This window comes from Canis aureus, chromosome 27 (assembly GCF_053574225.1).
Source record: "Canis aureus isolate CA01 chromosome 27, VMU_Caureus_v.1.0, whole genome shotgun sequence".
Lineage (NCBI taxonomy): Eukaryota > Metazoa > Chordata > Mammalia > Carnivora > Canidae > Canis > Canis aureus.
The window spans coordinates 29,760,447-29,780,132 of record NC_135637.1 but is presented as its reverse complement, the minus strand read 5'-3'; the positions used below and the strand labels follow the sequence as shown (position 1 = coordinate 29,780,132).

Genomic DNA, 19,686 nt, shown 5'->3' with positions numbered 1-19,686 from the left:
CCCCAGGGAACATTGCAGTTCGAGTTCATGAAACAAGTATATATTTATTGTATGATTGTTCTGTCCATCTACCTTCCACGAAAATCATGTCTGGACAGGGTACTCCATGGTGCGGTGGAAGAGCAAATATGGGGCCTGTGTGATTCAGAGCTGACAGCTCTTGTGGCTCCAGGTTTGCAGGTGCAGGAAAGTCACCCACAGTGAGGACCCTGCTTGCTCTAGTGTGTAGGGGCCAGTGATAGATGTTCCTGGTCTTCCTCGCCCAGACCCTGAGCTCTCAGGAGCAGCCCAGCAGCGCCCACTGCTGGCCTCAGACTCCGTGCACCCCCAGCCCATATCACACACCCCAGCCCTCCTGGAAGGGTCTCTGTCATTTGCATTTGGACCCTTCTCGTCACACCCAGAGCAGTAGAATGAGCAGGTCAGCTCTGTGGGGTTGAGCCATTCATTTTTCCAGGGCATCAATGCTCTCAGTTAGACAGCCAACTGAAATATATATGTCACAGTGTGTTTCAGGATTCCCTGACAGTGGAGTTGCATCTGCCTTCTCCCAGGTTTCATTACTAGGACATAATGAGCTTGAGTCAAGCTCAAGATTTAAAGTTCCCAGGGATCCCTGGGTGGCTTAGTGGTTTAGCATCGCCTTCGGCCCAGGGCATGATCCTGGAGTCCCAGGATCGAGTCCCATGTTGGGCTCCCTGCATGGAGCCTGCTTCTCCCTCTGCCTGTGTCTCTGCTTCTCTCTCTGTGTATCTCATGAATAAATAAATAAAATCTTTATTAAAAAAAGGAAATAGCAAACAGGACTATAAAGGAAAAGAGGAAAACTGAGTGGGAGAAAGTTTGAGAGGAAGACAAAACATAAGAGACTCCTGACTCTGGGAAACAAACAGGGTTGCAGAAGGGAACAGGGTTGCAGAAGGGAAGGAGGGTGGGGGATGGGCTGACGGGGTGATGGGCACTAAGGACGGCATTGAAGGAAGTGTTGGTGATATATGTTGGTGGTGTATGTTGACAAATTGAGTTTAAAAAGTTATTTTTAAAAATTGTGATGCCTGGGTGGCTCAGGTGGTTAATGATCTGCCTTCGGCTTAAGTTGTGATGCTGGGGTCCTGATATCCAGCCTTGCATTGGGCTGCCTATTCAGCAAGGAGTCCGCTTGTCCCTGTCCCTCAGTTCCCCCTATCTCATCCCATTCCTCTCTTTCAGATAAATACATAAAATAATTTTTGTGTTGAAACACGCATAGGTGGTCCATAGTTTAAGTGTCTGCCTTTGGCTCAAGGCATGATCCTGCAGTCCCGGGATCGAGCCCCACATCAGGCTCCCCACAGTGAGCCTGCTTCTCCCTCTGCCTATGTCTCTGCCTTTCTCTGTGTATCACTCATGAATAAATAAATAAAATCCTTTAGAATAATAAATATGCATCTATAGGGGCTCCTTGTTGGCTCACTCACTGGAGGGTGGGATTCTTGATCTTGGTTGTAGGTTTGAGCCCCATGCTGGATGTAGTCATTCCGGAAAAATAAAATCTTAAAAAAAGGAAAATATAAATATAAGTGTAATGTTTCCTAAAACATAGCATGATGGTGTGTGCTGTCATCTGTATGGACTTCATCTACTATTCTACACGTTTTATGAGCAAAAAAGTATTAGTGATGTGAAGATTTATTAGTATTAATAAACATTTTGTCTAACAGTTTAGAGGGTCCATGGATATTGTCTTTAATAAAGGAAAGGGTTACAGGGAGGCACAATTTCAAGCCAGTATCCCGGGGGCATATGCTCTACTGCTGTCACCAGTAATGGGATTAACAACCTTAGTGCATTGTCCCTGCTTGGGAGCTATGGCCCCAGCACTGTGGCCCACCCACTCATCTGTCTCTATCACTGTGCTTAGCATCACTGTCATGCACCTGACTGTAAGCTCCACAGAAGCTTCTCAATGACAAGGACAAGATACAAGGTCCCAGGGGTTTTTGTGTCACTTCTTCCTTATCTGAGATGCTGTGGGTAAGTGTAGCTGCTCCCACTGCCATGTCGTGTAAAACAGTAATAGTCAGCCTCGTCCTCAGACTGGGCTCCTGTGATGGTGAGGGCGGGTTTGTTCCCAGAGATGGATCAAGAGAAGAGATCAGGGACCCCAGAGAGGTGGCTTTTTGTGTCATAGATAATCTGCAAGGAGCCCGCCCTGGGGTCTGCTGGAACCAGTTGGGGTAGTTACTTGTAGTGACTGATCCAGAGCTGAGGCCACAAGTGAGTGTGACTATCCCTCCAGGAGACACTGACAACGATGCCTCCTGGGTCACCACAATCTGAGAATCTGCTCCTAAAACCAAGAAGAGGAAAGGTATAGTTATGGGAGACAAGGGTTACATGAGTCCCTGCTTTTATGTTCCCCCAACAGATGCAGAGTCCATTTCCCTGACCTGAGCCATGAGCAAGTAGCCCAAGAAAAAGCACCATCCAGGCCATGGTGGGGACCCTCACTGGAGGTGGACTCCACAAGCTCTTTGGCTTGAGTAGGGTGTCCCTGGGCCTTTTCTTGACTCCAGACTTATGATAAGCAAGGGCTTTATGCAAATCAGCTTCCTCTCTATCCCTCCCCCATGGTCACGAGCAAGTCACGGGAGATCTTGAAAGGGGCAGATGCTGGGACATCACACACAAACGTCTGCAGGGTGGCCTGGGGCACTGATTATCAGGAAGACATCTTTCATTAGATCACCTACCTATGACCCTGGTGACCTCCATCCCAAAGTTCCTCACTGAGAATCCTGAGAGATGTATGCGGAGATGGATACATTCTCCAACTCCTGGCCCAGCCTCTAAAACACCTCAACTCTAATCACTCTCTGGAACATTTCCTTCCCTCCCCAGGGACATTGCCCCTTGTTTCCTTGGAGGATCTTAGCAGCCACTCCTCCATCCATGAGGACACTGGGAATCTCAGAGTCCATGTGACAGATGTAAGGATGGTGGTCTCCTCTTAGTTAATCATGGATAGTGTCTACAAGTAGTCCAGGGAGTGCCTACTGAGGATGTCTCTTTATCAGAAAGGAACCCAACACTCTGTGAACAAGTGAAATATAAGAAATAGTGAACGATGGGCAGCCCAGGTGGCAATGTGTAAATTGCCCTGGGTAACATTGACATTTTCACGATATTAATTCTTCCAATCCATGAACATGGAATATTTTTCCATCTCTTTGTGTCTTCCTCCATTTCTTTCAGAAACGTGAAAGTGAAAAGATTTAAAGTTCTCTAGAGAAGCCCATTGATTCAACCTTGATAATATTTCTACTTGGGTTACCCTTATAAGCTGACTTATTTGGTTATTTTTGCTGTTGTCAGAGTCTCCTGATAGGTTCACCAACCTCCATGGTGCAGGTCTTGGCTTTTTATCTCTGTCTTTGCTATGAGAATATCATACCTTTGGGGACAACAAGTCTTTTGTCATTGATTACTAGTATGGGTTCTCAATTATTCTTGGATATTACCCTTACAGCAATTATTTTGTAACAACTGTCTGATGCATTTAAGATATTTTTGGTCTACTTTTATAATTTTGCTCAGTACAAATGTTGATATTAAATAACACTGCTATAAATGGTCTATAAAATTGGTTTGGGGAGCCTGGGTGACTCAGTTGGTTAAGTGTCTGCCTTCAGTTCAGGTCAAGATGCCAGAGTCCAGGGATGGAAGGAACCCTGCATCCAGTTCCCTGCTCAGCAGGTGGTCTGTGACTCCTCTCCTTCTGATCCTCTCCCTGCTCCTGCTCTCTCACTCACTCATTCTCTCAAATAAATAAAATCCTGTACAGAAATTAATATTATACCAACCCACTCCTCAGTACCACTGTCACCTACTTCCTGAAGGGATAACTGATAACACTCTCAAGGATGTGCTCTAGTAATTTATATATACACACTCCCACACATAAATACATATATGTGTTGTGTATGTGTAAACATACACAACACATATATTTTACATAACATAGTCTTGGGTTTTTTTGTGTGTAGTTCCATTTTTCCATATAAAACATATTCAGTGATATTTGACAAGCTTATGTCTTTCATTTTGATTCATAATTCATCATTATTCCATAGGATAATTTACCATAATTTCATCATTTTTCCACAAAGAAATATTCATGTTGGTTTCAATTATTTGTTATGTAACACGTCTTAACTAGATGTACCTGTATATTTATCTTGGAGTGTATTAGCTAGATAATTTTGATTAGACTTAAAAAAATTTCGGGGGGGAGGAGCAAGATGGCGGAAGAGTAGGGTCTCCAAATCACCTGTCTCCACCAAACTACCTAGAAAACCTTCAAATTATCCTGAAAATCTATGAATTCGGCCTGAGATTTAAAGAGAGACCAGCTGGAATGCAACAGTGAGAAGAGTTCGCGCATCTATCAAGGTAGGAAGACGGGGAAAAAGAAATAAAGGAACAAAGGCCTCCAAGGGGGAGGGGCCCCGCGAGGAGCCGGGCTGAGGCCGGGGCGAGTGTCCCCAGGACAGGAGAGCCCCGTCCCGGAGGAGCAGGAGCTGCACCGACCTTCCCGGGCGGAAAGGGGCTCGCAGGGAGTTGGAGCAGGACCCAGGAGGGAGGGGATGCCCTCCGGCTCCCCGGGACAGTAACAGCAACTCCGCGCCCAGGAGAGTGCGCCGAGCTCCCCAAGGGCTGCAGGACCCGGAGAAGCTCGGCCGAGCTCCCCAAGGGCGGCGGGACCTGGAGCAGCTCGGGGGGCTCGGGCGGCGGCTCCGCGGAGGGGGCTGCGCGGCCCCGGGAGCAGCTCGGCCGGGCTCGGGCAGAGGAAGAGGCTCCGTGCAGAGGGGCCTGCGCGGTTCCAGGAGCAGCTCGGAGGGGCTCGGGCGGCGGCTCCGCGGAGGGGGTTGCGCGGCCCGGGAGCGTGAATCCACCAGCGCAGGCTCCTGAGCACAGGGCGCCGGGACACAGCCCAGGATCCGGCCTCCCCCGGGACAGGCAGAGGCCGGGAGGGCCCAGGACAGCAAAGACGCTCCTGCCCCAGCTGAGCAGATCAGCGGCCCCGCCCCGGAGCCTCCAGGCCCTGCAGACGGAGTTCCTGCCGGAGCTGAATCCAGGTTTCCAGAGCTGCCCCGCCACTGGGGCTGTCCCTCCTGCGGCCTCACGGGGTAAACAACCCCCACTGAGCCCTGCACCAGGCAGGGGCACAGCAGCTCCCCCAACTGCTAACACCTGAAAATCAGCACAACAGGCCCCTCCCCCAGAAGACCAGCTAGACTGACAACTTCCAGGAGAAGCCAAGGGACTTAAAGAACACAGAATCAGAAGATACTCCCCTGTGGTTCTTTTTTTTTTTTTTTTTTCTTTTTTTGGTTTTTTTTTTTTTTTTGGTTTTGTTTTGCTTTTTGATTTGTTTCCTTCCCCCACCCCCCTTTTTTTTCTCCTTTCTTTTTCTTTCTCTTTTTCTTCTTTTCTTTTTTCTTTCGTTTTTTTTTCTCTTCCCTTTTTTTTTCTCTTTCTCTTTTCTTTCCTTCTTTCTCTCCTCTATTTTTCTCTTTTTCCCAATACAACTTGCTTTTGGCCACTCTGCACTGAGCAAAATGACTAGAAGGAAAACCTCACCTCAAAAGAAAGAATCAGAAACAGTCCTCTCTCCCACAGAGTTACAAAATCTGGATTACAATTCAATGTCAGAAAGCCAATTCAGAAGCACTATTATACAGCTACTGGTGGCTCTAGAAAAAAGTATAAAGGACTCAAGAGACTTCATGACTGCAGAATTTAGAGCTAATCAGGCAGAAATTAAAAATCAATTGAATGAGATGCAATCCAAACTAGAAGTCCTAACGACGAGGGTTAACGAGGTGGAAGAACGAGTGAGTGACATAGAAGACAAGTTGATAGCAAAGAGGGAAACTGAGGAAAAAAGAGACAAACAATTAAAAGACCATGAAGATAGATTAAGGGAAATAAACGACAGCCTGAGGAAGAAAAACCTACGTTTAATTGGGGTTCCCGAGGGCGCCGAAAGGGACAGAGGGCCAGAATATGTATTTGAACAAATTCTAGCTGAAAACTTTCCTAATCTGGGAAGGGAAACAGGCATTCAGATCCAGGAAATAGAGAGATCCCCCCCTAAAATCAATAAAAACCGTTCAACACCTCGACATTTAATTGTGAAGCTTGCAAATTCCAAAGATAAGGAGAAGATCCTTAAAGCAGCAAGAGACAAGAAATCCCTGACTTTTATGGGGAGGAGTATTAGGGTAACAGCAGACCTCTCCACAGAGACCTGGCAGGCCAGAAAGGGCTGGCAGGACATATTCAGGGTCCTAAATGAGAAGAACATGCAACCAAGAATACTTTATCCAGCAAGGCTCTCATTCAAAATGGAAGGAGAAATAAAGAGCTTCCAAGACAGGCAGCAACTAAAAGAATATGTGACCTCCAAACCAGCTCTGCAAGAAATTTTAAGGGGGACTCTTAAAATTCCCCTTTAAGAAGAAGTTCAGTGGAACAGTCCACAAAAACAAAGACTGAATAGATATCATGATGACACTAAATTCATATCTCTCAATAGTAACTCTGAATGTGAACGGGCTTAATGACCCCATCAAAAGGCGCAGGGTTTCAGACTGGATAAAAAGCAGGACCCATCTATTTGCTGTCTACAAGAGACTCATTTTAGACAGAAGGACACCTACAGCCTGAAAATAAAAGGTTGGAGAACCATTTACCATTCGAATGGTCCTCAAAAGAAAGCAGGGGTAGCCATCCTTATATCAGATAAACTAAAATTTACCCCAAAGACTGTAGTGAGAGATGAAGAGGGACACTATATCATACTTAAAGGATCTATTCAACAAGAGGAATTAACAATCCTCAATATATATGCTCCGAATGTGGGAGCTGCCAAATATATAAATCAATTATTAACCAAAGTGAAGAAATACTTAGATAATAATACACTTATACTTGGTGACTTCAATCTAGCTCTTTCTATACTCGATAGGTCTTCTAAGCACAACATCTCCAAAGAAACGAGAACTTTAAATGATACACTGGACCAGATGGATTTCACAGAAATCTACAGAACTTTACATCCAAACTCAACTGAATACACATTCTTCTCAATTGCACATGGAACTTTCTCCAGAATAGACCACATATTGGGACACAAATTGGGTCTGAACCGATACCAAAGGATTGGGATTGTCCCCTGCATATTCTCGGACCATAATGCCTTGAAATTAGAACTAAATCACAACAAGAAGTTTGGAAGGACCTCAAACACGTGGAGGTTAAGGACCATCCTGCTAAAAGATAAAAGGGTCAACCAGGAAATTAAGGAAGAATTAAAAAGATTCATGGAAACTAATGAGAATGAAGATACAACCGTTCAAAACTTTGGGATGCAGCAAAAGCAGTCCTAAGGGGGAAATACATCGCAATACAAGCATCCATTCAAAAACTGGAAAGAACTCAAATACAAAAGCTAACCTTACACATAAAGGAGCTAGAGAAAAAACAGCAAATAGATCCTACACCCAAGAGAAGAAGGGGGTTAATAAAGATTCGAGCAGAACTCAATGAAATCGAGACCAGAAGAACTGTGGAACAGATCAACAGAACCAGGAGTTGGTTCTTTGAAAGAATTAATAAGATAGATAAACCATTAGCCAGCCTTATTAAAAAGAAGAGAGAGAAGACTAAAATTAATAAAATCATGAATGAGAAAGGAGAGATCACTACCAACACCAAGGAAATACAAACGATTTTAAAAACATATTATGAACAGCTATACGCCAATAAATTAGGCAATCTAGAAGAAATGGACGCATTCCTGGAAAGCCACAAAGTACCAAAACTGGAACAGAAAGAAATAGAAAACCTGAACAGGCCAATAACCAGGGAGGAAATTGAAGCAGTCATCAAAAACCTCCCAAGACACAAGAGTCCAGGGCCAGATGGCTTCCCAGGGGAATTTTATCAAACGTTTAAAGAAGAAATCATACCTATTCTCCTAAAGCTGTTTGGAAAGATAGAAAGAGATGGAGTACTTCCAAATTCGTTCTATGAAGCCAGCATCACCTTAATTCCAAAGCCAGACAAAGACCCCACCAAAAAGGAGAATTACAGACCAATATCCCTGATGAACATGGATGCAAAAATTCTCAACAAGATACTGGCCAATAGGATCCAAAAGTACATTAAGAAAATTATTCACCCTGACCAAGTAGGATTTATCCCTGGGACACAAGGCTGGTTCAACACCCGTAAAACAATCAATGTGATTCATCATATCAGCAAGAGAAAAACCAAGAACCATATGATCCTCTCATTGGATTCAGAGAAAGCATTTGACAAAATACAGCATCCATTCCTGATCAAAACTCTTCAGAGTGTAGGGATAGAGGGAACATTCCTCGACATCTTAAAAGCCATCTATGAAAAGCCCACAGCAAATATCATTCTCAATGGGGAAACACTGGGAGCCTTTCCCCTAAGATCAGGAACAAGACAGGGATGTCCACTCTCACCACTGCTATTCAACATAGTATTGGAAGTCCTAGCCTCAGCAATCAGACAACAAAAAGACATTAAAGGCATTCAAATTGGCAAAGAAGAAGTCAAACTCTCCCTCTTCGCCGATGACATGATACTCTACATAGAAAACCCAAAAGTCTCCACCCCAAGAATGCTAGAACTCATACAGCAATTCGGTAGCGTGGCAGGATACAAAATCAATGCCCAGAAGTCAGTGGCATTTCTATACACTAACAATGAGACTGAAGAAAGAGAAATTAAGGAGTCAATCCCATTTACAATTGCACCCAAAAGCATAAGATACCTAGGAATAAACCTAACCAAAGATGTAAAGGATCTATACCCTCAAAACTATAGAACACTTCTGAAAGAAATTGAGGAGGACACAAAGAGATGGAAAAATATTCCATGCTCATGGATTGGCAGAATTAATATTGTGAAAATGTCAATGTTACCCAGGGCAATATACACGTTTAATGCAATCCCTATCAAAATACCATGGACTTTCTTCAGAGAGTTAGAACAAATTATTTTAAGATTTGTGTGGAATCAGAAAAGACCCCGAATAGTCAGGGGAATTTTAAAAAAGAAAACCATATCTGGGGGCATCACAATGCCAGATTTCAGGTTGTACTACAAAGCTGTGGTCATCAAGACAGTGTGGTACTGGCACAAAAACAGACACATAGATCAGTGGAACAGAAGAGAGAATCCAGAAGTGGACCCTGAACTTTATGGGCAACTAATATTCGATAAAGGAGGAAAGACTATCCATTGGAAGAAAGACAGTCTCTTCAATAAATGGTGCTGGGAAAATTGGACATCCACATGCAGAAGAATGAAACTAGACCACTCTCTTTCACCATACACAAAGATAAACTCAAAATGGATGAAAGATCTAAATGTGAGACAAGATTCCATCAAAATCCTAGAGAAGAACACAGGCAACACCCTTTTTGAACTCGGCCATAGTAACTTCTTGCAAGATACATCCACGAAGGCAAAAGAAACAAAAGCAAAAATGAACTATTGGGACTTCATCAAGATAAGAAGCTTTTGCACAGCAAAGGATACAGTCAACAAAACTCAAAGACAACCTACAGAATGGGAGAAGATATTTGCAAATGACATATCAGATAAAGGGCTAGTTTCCAAGATCTATAAAGAACTTATTAAACTCAACACCAAAGAAACAAACAATCCAATCATGAAATGGGCAAAAGACATGAACAGAAATCTCACAGAGGAAGACATAGACATGGCCAACATGCATATGAGAAAATGCTCTGCATCACTTGCCATCAGGGAAATACAAATCAAAACTACAATGAGATACCACCTCACACCAGTGAGAATGGGGAAAATTAACAAGGCAGGAAACAACAAATGTTGGAGAGGATGCGGAGAAAAGGGAACCCTCCTACACTGTTGGTGGGAATGTGAACTGGTGCAGCCACTCTGGAAAACTGTGTGGAGGTTCCTCAAACAGTTAAAAATATACCTGCCCTACGACCCAGCAATTGCACTGTTGGGGATTTACCCCAAAGATACAAATGCAATGAAACGCCGGGACACCTGCACCCCGATGTTTATAGCAGCAATGGCCACGATAGCCAAACTGTGGAAGGAGCCTCGGTGTCCAATGAAAGATGAATGGATAAAGAAGATGTGGTTTATGTATACAATGGAATATTACTCAGCTATTAGAAATGACAAATACCCACCATTTGCTTCAACGTGGATGGAACTGGAGGGTATTATGCTGAGTGAAGTAAGTCAGTCGGAGAAGGACAAACATTATATGTTCTCATTCATTTGGGGAATATAAATAATAGTGAAAGGGAATATAAGGGAAGGGAGAAGAAATGTGTGGGAAATATCAGAAAGGGAGACAGAACGTAAAGACTGCTAACTCTGGGAAACGAACTAGGGTTGGTAGAAGGTGAGGAGGGCGGGGGGTGGGAGTGAATGGGTGACGGGCACTGGGTGTTATTCTGTATGTTAGTAAATTGAACACCAATAAAAAATAAAAAATAAAAAAAATAAAAAAAAATTTCATTAGACTTGTTTTCTAAAAATGTAATGCTGATGCAAACCATATATATATTTAATATTTGATAAGTATTTAAAATTTATGCTCCAAAATTGGTTTACCAATTTATATTCTCACCATAAAAGTATGAGAGTTCCTATTTCAGCAGACATATTACAGTGGATAAAATCAAAATATCTTCCAATTTTATCATTGAGAAATAATTTCATTGTTCAGTCACACTCCATTTATTAGTGACATTTTCCAGACCTATATATTGATTTTAGATTTATTATTTTTCTAGGGCTTCCATAACAAAGCGCCACAAACCAGGTGGCTAAATGCAATAGAAAGGCATTTCTGCTGTTTATACAGAGCCCCACAGTTTGTAGGGCCTGGACGTGTTCTGTCTGGAACCTGCAGAGGAATCCTTCTTGCCTCTCTGTAACTGTGAGAAACTTGAGGACAATTTTTAGGATTCACTGTTTGCAGCTGCAGAACCTCAGTCTCTGCCTCCACCCTCCCATGGAGCCCTCCTTGTCTCCATCTGACTGTCTTGCTACAAGCACACCAGTCAATTGAATTAGGAGGCCACCCCACAGCATCATCGCCTCATCTGTACTAATTACATCTGCAGCACCCCATTCCCAAATAAGGTCACTCTCATAAGTCCTGAGCTCTACAATTTCAACATATGTTCTCTGGTAGATACAATTTAAATTAGATATTAGGAAAGAAGAATCCTTTCCAAAAAGGCTTATGATTGTTACTATTTTTTAATATGCAACACGGTTGCATTGCACTAAAATGAAACCTAATAAACATCAAGAAAATACAAAATGAAAATTCCATTTTTCTTTTTAAGCTGTAAAGTAGTATTGGTAATGCTCCTTTTTTACTGTAGGAAATGTATTTAGCCTCAATCTATAATTCTGATACAACAGAAATTTTGTAATACAAAATACCTGAATTTGGCTTTTTGTGAACTAATGCCTCCTAAGTTATTCATACACTTACTCCGTGTTAGGACTCACAGAGGGATGGAAATCAACCAAGACCCTTCCCATGCCCATCTTTCCATGGCTGGTCTGCATTTACAGTGCTTTGGGCTCAGGTGTTTGGCCATGAGATGTCAGTAATCACATGATATTTGTATCCACACTTGATGAAACAAAGTTTATATGTCCCTTCCTCCTCTGGGTCTCTCACTGTGCCCACACCACCATAGTGTAGCCCCAGCGGTACTCAGCCTCATCCTCAGGCTGGGCACTAGGGGACAATCCAGTCAGATTTGCCCCCAAGATGGGAGCCTGAGAAATGGGTGGAGGTCTATGAGTATTTCTTGTTTTTATTATAAATAAATGACCTAGACTTGGCCAGTATGCTACTAGATCCAGTATAGATAGTGTCCTGTGCTGGAGGGATAGGTGAGAGTGACTGTCCCTCCTGGGGATATGGCCATGAAGGCTCCTATGCCACCACAGTCTGAGAACTGGTCCCTGAAATGAAAATAGACACATGTTAGGGATGAAGAAGAAAGGCAGAGGGATCTCTTCTAAGGATGCCTCAGAAATCTCCATGATCAGGGAGAGTGGGTGAGGAGAGGGAGAAGAGAAATCCAGGTCATGGTGTGGAATTTTACTGGATCTCTGGCCTTACATCTGGGTCTGATCTCTAGGATGTCTCTTTTATTTAAGTTTTTCTTTATATTCCAATTAGCTAACACACAGTATAATAAGAGTACAACTTAGTAATTCAAGACTTATATAAATGAGCCAATGCTCATCACAAGTGCACTTCTTAATTTCCATCACCCATTAAACCCATCCCTCCACCCATCTCCCTTTTGGTAAGCATTAGTTATCTTAAGAGTTAAAGGTCTGTTTCTTGGTTTTCCTCTCTTTTTTCCCTATGATACTTTGTTTCATTTCTTAAATTCTACATGACTGAAATCATATATTTGTCATTGCCTTATTGACTTATTTCACTTAGCATTATACACTCTAGCTCCATCCACATCATTGCAAATGATAATATTTCATTCTTTCTTATGACTAAGTAATATTCCATCATATATCCAATATATATTATATTATATATTAATATATAAAACATCTTTAACAATTTATCAAAAAAACAATTTATCAGTTGGGCTGATTCTATAATTTGAGTATTGTTGATAATGCTAGTATGAGCCTCGAGGAGCATGTATCCCATTGAATTAGTAATATTGTATTCTTTGGGTAATTACCTAGGAGGGTAATTGCTGAATCCTAGAGTATTTCTATTTTTAACTTTTTGAGTATCCTTTGTTTTCCAAAGGAGCTACACAACTTTGCACACCCATCAACAGTGCAAGAGGGTTCCCCTTTCTCAGCAGCTTTGCCCACACCTGCTATTTCCTATGTTGTGTCCATTAGCTGTTATGACTGATGTGAAGTCATATCTCAGTTTCGTTTTGATTTGTATTTGGGACGTTTCTTTTATCTCCTCCTCGGCTCCAGGGATGAAGGGCATGCGTGGTGGTATATTATGCAAATAGGAGTGCACAATGCCATCTGATACTGGATCCTCAGCCCAGTTAGAACCTTCCATCCAAGAAGGAGTTCAAGGATGGGTGAGAGCTATGAGTTTGTCCCCTGGGAAGAGACAGCTACAGGCCCCAAATCAGGTGGAAACATTTCAGTTGGTTTCAGGCCTGGCCAGCTCTGAGCAGGTGCACAGCGCCCCCTGCTGGCAGCCTCAGCATATCAGTCAAGGTGGTGGGAACTGTGCAGAAGGAATGGAGCCCATTTTTGGTTTCAACAAATAAGCCAGAAAACAAACAAATAAGGAGTGTTACCTACTCTTGAGTCCCTCTGGAGAGTTTCTTTTTTTTCGATGACTTCTGTTATCTTTTTCAGTTCTAAAACTTCCATTTGGTTTGTTTTGATGATTTCTCTTTAATTTCTGCATTTCTATTTTTTCCATTTGTTTGAAGAATGTTTGTAATTTTACATCACATGGATTTTATGATAGTTGCCTGAAACTACCTTTCCAATAATTACAGCATATGACTGATCTCAGTGTTGGTGTCAGTCGATTATCCTTTCTCATTCAGGATTTTATTTTCCTGGTTTTTGACATCTCATATTTTTTTATTGGATCCTGGATATTATGGCTATTATATAATGAGATGCTTGGTCCGTAGTTATTTTTCTTCAAACAAGTGATCCTCCCGCTGAGGTGCAGTAGCAAGTTATGGGTGTTCTTGTCGCTTCCAGGTGGCTCAAGTGAAAATGTTTACCACTCTGCTGCTTACTCTCTGCTGGAGAAGGTGGGGCAGTGATTGCCACTTCCCAGCTGCCATCAGGTGGGGGTGTGGGACATGCTCCTTGCTGGGCCCTGCCAACCTCAAGGTGGGATGCACAGGACTGAATTGAGCTGCTTTCCTTTAGGAAATGGATGCACTGCTCCCCATTGCTTTCCTCTCCTCACTGACACCAGGGAGTGGAGAGGTGAAAGGCAGGTCCAGCTTCCTTGCATCCTGCATCATAATTCAGTGTTTTCAGGCCCAGGGAGAGTCCAGGCTCACTTCTGAAATGTTCAGATGGTCATCAGCAATGGGTGCATGACTGCATATCAGCTCTGCCATGTACCACGGCATTCATTTTCCCTGCTGAGGAATGGGGTTCAGATGAGCTCCCCAGAAGATGCTAAAATCATGAGTGGGAAAAAATGGAATGCAAACTAGTCAACTAGGCCTGCCTTGCCCAGAATTGTTGATGTTCCCATGCGATGGAGGCTCAGTTACCTACTGAGTAGCTGACAGCATGGCTGCTGGGTATTGGGGCACTGCCTGCTTCTGCCAGGAGGATATGGACACCAGGTCTCTACTGAGCAATAATGTGAACACTTCATGAGGGCACAGTTTGGGGATTCATTAGTGTGTGCAAGTGGTGGGCAGGTTTGTTCAAATATTGCCTCATCTCAAGCCAACTTCTCTCTATATCTTCTGACAAGAGGAGTTGCTGCTTTTGGCGTTTTGGTGTTTTTTGGTTTTATTTTCTGGATCTCAGGCTCTGGATGATTCTTGGTTGGAGGAACCTACATCATCTTGTCTTACCTGTGGGGGACATCATACAGGAAAAAGAACCAGGGTATGCACTGCTGTGTTTCCCTCAATTTGTTTGAACTCTTCCTTCTTCCTTCTCCTACCTTATGATGTCTTCTTATGCTTGTTTATTGTCGTGTGTCAGGACATTTCAGTTGTAAGAGAGGACCTGCGTGAGTGGGAGCACTTCTTACTGTCCAGAACTGGGGAACCCCATGGTGCCTGCACTGAATGCTTTCTTCCAGGGCTAGGATGGCGGGGATCCTGCTGAGGTGCTACGATGGAGGTGATTTATCTTGACTCTCAAGCTGTGTAATTAAAAGACAAAGAACGTGATTATTATTTTTTAATAATCAATTGATTTTTTATTGGTGTTCAATTTACCAACATACAGAAAAACACCCAGTGCTCATCCAGTCAAGTGCCCCCCTCAGTGCCCATCACCCATTTACCCCCACCCTCCACCCTCCTCCCGTACCATCACCCCTAGTTCGTTTCCCAGAGTTAGGAGTCTTTATGTTCTGTCTCCTTTTCTGATATTTCCCACACATTTCTTCTCCCTTCATTATATTCCCTTTCACTATTATTTATATTCCCCAAACGAATGAGAACATACACTGTTTATCCTTCTCAGATTGACTTACTTCAGTCAGCATAATACCCTCCAGTTCCAGGCAGCCCTGATGGCTCAGTGGTTTAGCGCTGGTTGCAGCCCGGGGTGTGATCCTGGAGACTAGGATCGAGTCCCACGTCGGGCTCCCTGCATGGAACCTGCTTCTCCCTCTGCTGTGTCTCTGCCTCTACTCTCTCTCTCTCTCTCTCTGTGTGTGTGTGTCTCTATGAATAAATAAATAAAATCTTAAAAAAAATACCCTCCAGTTCCATCCACATTGAAGCAAATGGTGGGTATTTGTCGTTTCTAATGGCTGAGGAATATTCCATTGTATACATAAACCACATCTTCTTTATCCATTCATCTTTCGATGGACACTGAGGCTCTTTCCACAGTTTGGCTATTGTGGACATTGCTGCTAGAAACTTCGGGGTGCAGGTGTCCCCACATTTCATTACATCTGAATCTTTGGGGTAGATCCCCAACAGTGCAATTGCTGGGTCGTAGGGCAGGTCTATTTTTAACTGTTTGAGGAACCTCCACACAGTTTTCCAGAGTGGCTGCACCAGTTCACATTCCCACCAACAGTGTAAGAGGGTTCCCTTTTCTCCACTTCCTCTCCAACATTTGTTGTTTCCTGTCTTGTTAATTTTCACCATTCGCACTGGTGTGAGGTGGTATCTCATTGTGGTTTTGATTTGTATTTCCCTGATGGCAAGTGATGCAGAGCATTTTCTCCTGTGCATGTCTATGTCTTCCTCTGTGAGATTCCTCTTCATGTCTTATGCCCACTTCATGATTGGATTGTTTGTTTCTTTGCTGTTGAGTACAATAAGTTCTCTATAGATCTTGGAAACTAGCCCTTTATGTGATACATCATTTGCAAATATCTTCTCCCATTCTGTAGGTTGTCTTTTAGTTTTGTTGACTGTATCCTTTGCTGTGCAAAAGCTTCTTATCTTGATGAAGTCCCAATAGTTCATTTTTGCTTTTGTTTCTTTTGCCTTCGTGGATGTATCTTGCAATAAGTTACTGTGGCTGAGTACAAAAAGGGTGTTGCCTGTGTTTTCCTCTAGGATTTTGATGGAATCTTGTCTCACATTTAGATCTTTCATCCATTTTGAGTATATCTTTGTGTATGGTGAAAGAGAGTGCTCTAGTTTCATTCTTCTGCATGTAGATGTCCAATTTTCCCAGCACCATTTATTGAAGAGACTGTCTTCCTTCCAGTGGATAGTCTTTCCTCCTTTATCGAATATTAGTTGACCATAAAGTTCAGGGTCCACTTCTGGGTTCTCTATTCTGTTCCATTGATCTATGTGTCTGTGTTTGTGCCAGTACCACACTGTCTTGATGACTACAGCTTTGTAGTACAACCTGAAATTTGGCATTGTGATGCCCCCAGATATGGTTTTCTTTTTTAAAATTCCCCTGGCTATTCGGGGTCTTTTCTGATTCCACACAAATCTTAAAATAATTTGTTCTAACTCTCTGAAGAAAGTCCATGGCATTTTGATAGGGATGGCATTAAACGTGTAGATTGCCCTGGGTAACATTGACATTTTCACAATATTAATTCGGCCAACCCATGAGCATGGAATATTTTTCCATCTCTTTGTGTCTTCCTCAATTTCTTTCAGAAGTGTTCTATAGTTTTGAGGGTATAGATCCTTTACCTCTTTGGTGAGGTTTATTCCTAGGTATCTTATGCTTTTGGGTGCAATTGTAAATGGGATTGACTCCTTAATTTCTCTTTCTTCAGACTCATTGTTAGTGCATAGAAATGTCATTTATTTCTGGGCATTGATTTTGTATCCTGCCACACTACCAAATTGCTGTATGAGTTCTAGCAATCCTGGGGTGGAGGCTTCTGGGTTTTCTTTTTTTTTTTTTTTTTTTTTTTAATTTTTTATTTATTTATGATAGTCACACACAGAGAGAGAGAGAGAGGCAGAGACACAGGCAGAGGGAGAAGCAGGCTCCATGCACCGGGAGCCCGACGTGGGACTCGATCCCGGGTCTCCAGGATCGCGCCCTGGGCCAAAGGCAGGCGCCAAACCGCTGCGCCACCCAGGGATCCCCTGGGTTTTCTATGTAGAGTATGATGACATCAGTGAAGAGGGAGAGTTTGACTTCTTCTTTGCCAATTTGAATGTCTTTACTGTCTTTTTGTTGTCTGATTGCTGAGGCTAGGACTTCCAGTACTATGTTGAACAGCAGTGGTGAGAGTGGACATCCCTGTCTTGTTCCTGATCTTAGGGGAAAGGCTCCCAGTGCTTCCCCATTGAGAATGATACTTGCTGTGGGCTTTTTGTAGATGGCTTTTAAGATGTCGAGGAAAGTTCCGTCTATCCCTACACTCTGAAGAGTTTTGATCAGGAATGGATGCTTTATTTGTCAAATACTTTCTCTGAATCTAATGAGAAGATCAAATGGTTCTTGGTTTTTCTCTTGCTGATATGATGAATCACATTGATTGTTTTATGAGTGTTGAACCAGCCTTGTGTCCCGGGGATAAATTCTACTTGGTCGTGGTGAATAATTTTCTTAATGTGTTGTTGGATCCTATTTGCTAGTATCTTGTTGAGAATTTTTGCATCCATGTTCATCTGGAATATTGGTCTGCAATTCTCCTTTTTGATGGGGTCTTTGTCTGGTTTGGAGTTAACGTGATGCTGGCCTCATAGAACGAATTTGGAAGTACTCCATCTCTTTCTATCTTTCCAAACAGCTTTAGCAGTATAGGTATGATTTCTTATTTAAACGTTTCATAGAATTCCCCTAGGAAGAAATCTAGCCCTGGACTCTTGTGTCTTGGGAGGTTTTTGATGACTGCTTCAATTTCCTCCCTGGTTATTGGCCTGTTCAGGTTTTCTATTTCTTCCTGTTCCAGTTTTGGTAGTTTGTGGCTTTGCAGGAATGCGTCCATTTCTTCTAGATTGCCTAATTTATTGGCGTATAGGTGTTCATAATATTTTTTTAAAATTATTTCTATTTCCTTGGTGTTGGTAGTGATCTCTCCTTTCTCATTCATGATTTTATTAATTTGAGTCTTCTCTCTCTTCTTTTTAATAAGACTGGCTAATGCTTTATCTATCTTATTAATTCTTTCAAAGAACCAACTCCTGGTTCTGTTTATCTGTTCCACAGTTCTTCTGGTCTTGATTTCATTGAGTTCAGCTCAAATTTTAATTAACTCTCTTCTTCTTCTGTGCGTAGGGTCCATCTGCTGTTTTTTCTCTAGCTCCTTTATGTGTAAGGTTAGCTTTTGTATTTGAGTTCTTTCCAGTTTTTGAATGGATGCTTGTATTGCGATGTATTTCCCCCTTAGGACTGCTTTTGCTGCATCCCAAAGATTTTGAACGGTTGTATCTTCATTCTCATTAGTTTCCATGAATCTTTTTAATTCTTCCTTAATTTCCTGGTTGACCCTTTCATCTTTTAGCAGGATGGTCCTTAACCTCCACGTGTTTGAAGTCCTTCCAAACTTCTTGTTGTGATTTAGTTCTAATTTCAAGGCATTATTGTCTGAGAATATGCAGGGGACGATCCCAATCTTTTGGTATCCGTTCAGACCCGATTTGTGACCCAGTATGTGGTCTATTCTGGAGAAAATTCCATGTGGAATTGAGAAGAATGTGTATTCAGTTGAGTTTGGTTTTAAAGTTCTCTAGATATCTGTGAAATCCATCTGGTCCACTGTATCATTTAAATCTCTTGTTTCTTTGGGGATGTTGTGCTCAGAAGACCGATCGAGGGTAGAAAGAGCTAGATTGAAGTTACCAAGTATAAGCGTATTATTATTTAAGTATTTCTTCGCTTTGGTTATTAATTGGTTTAAATATTTGGCAGCTCCCACATTCGGGGCATATATATTGAGGATTGTTAAATCCTCTTGTTGGTTAGATCCTTTAAGTATGAGATAGTGTCCCTCTTCATCTCTCACTACACTACAGTCTTCGGGGTAAATTTTAGTTTAACTATTATAAGGATGGCTACCCCTGCTTTCTTTTGAGGACCATTTGAATGGTAAATTGTTCTCCAACCTTTTATTTTCAGGCTGTAGGTGTCCTTCTGTCTAAAGTAAGTCTCTTGTAGACAGCAAATAGATGGATCCTGCTTTTTAATTCAGTCTGAAACCCTGCGCCTTTTGATGGGGTCATTAAGCCCGTTCACGTTCAGAGTTACTATTGACAGAAATGAGTTTAGTGTCATCATGATATCTATTCAGTCCTTGTTTTTGTGGATTGTTCCACTGAACTTCTTCTAAAAGGGGAATTTTAAGAGTCCTCCTTAAAAGTTCTTGCAGAGCTGGTTTGGAGTTCACATATTCTTTCAGTTCCTGCCTGTCTTGGAAGCTCTTTATCTCTCCTTCCATTTTGAATGAGAGCTTTGATGGAG

General features: G+C 42.4%; 2 pseudogenes across 2 annotated transcripts in view; both read right to left on the bottom strand.

The window, feature by feature from the left end:
- The window catches only part of LOC144299429 (immunoglobulin lambda variable 1-47 pseudogene), a 365,984-nt pseudogene that overhangs the window by 139,798 nt on the left and 206,500 nt on the right, over positions 1-19,686 (bottom strand). The gene's annotated exons all lie outside the window — the stretch shown is intronic.
- The window catches only part of LOC144299600 (immunoglobulin lambda variable 8-61 pseudogene), a 139,575-nt pseudogene that overhangs the window by 79,688 nt on the left and 40,201 nt on the right, over positions 1-19,686 (bottom strand). The window lies entirely within an intron of this gene.